Here is a 562-nt window from a genome sequence, read left to right as displayed (position 1 = left end):
ATAGGAAAAGGAGTACGTCAAGGCTGTATATTGTCACCCTGATTATTTAACTTATATGCAGAGTACATCATGAGAAACGCTGGACTGGAAGAAACACAAGCTGGAATCAAGATTGCTGGGAGAAATATCAATAACCTCAGATATGCAGATGACACCACCCTTATGGCAGAAAGTGAAGAGGAACTAAAAAGCCTCTTGATGAAAGTGAAAGTGGAGAGTGATAAAGTTGGCTTAAAGCTCAACATTCAGAAAACGAAGATCATGGCATCCGGTCCCATCAGTTTACGGGAAATAGATGGGGAAACAGTGGAAACAGTGGCAGACTTTATTTTTCTGGGCTCCAAAATCACTGCAGATGGTGACTGCAGCCATGAAATTAAAAGACGCTTACTGCTTGGAAGGAAAATTATGACCAACCTAGATAGCATATTCAAAAGCAGAGACATTACTTTGCCAACAAAGGTTCGTCTAATCAAGGCTATGGTTTTTCCTGTGGTCATGTATGGATGTGAGAATTGGACTGTGAAGAAGGCTGAGCGCCGAAGAATTGATGCTTTTGAAC

The sequence above is a fragment of the Bison bison genome, unplaced genomic scaffold, assembly GCF_000754665.1.
Source record: "Bison bison bison isolate TAMUID 2011002044 unplaced genomic scaffold, Bison_UMD1.0 scf7180017864518, whole genome shotgun sequence".
In the NCBI taxonomy this organism is placed as follows: Eukaryota; Metazoa; Chordata; class Mammalia; order Artiodactyla; family Bovidae; genus Bison; species Bison bison.
This window is presented reverse-complemented; position numbering follows the sequence as displayed.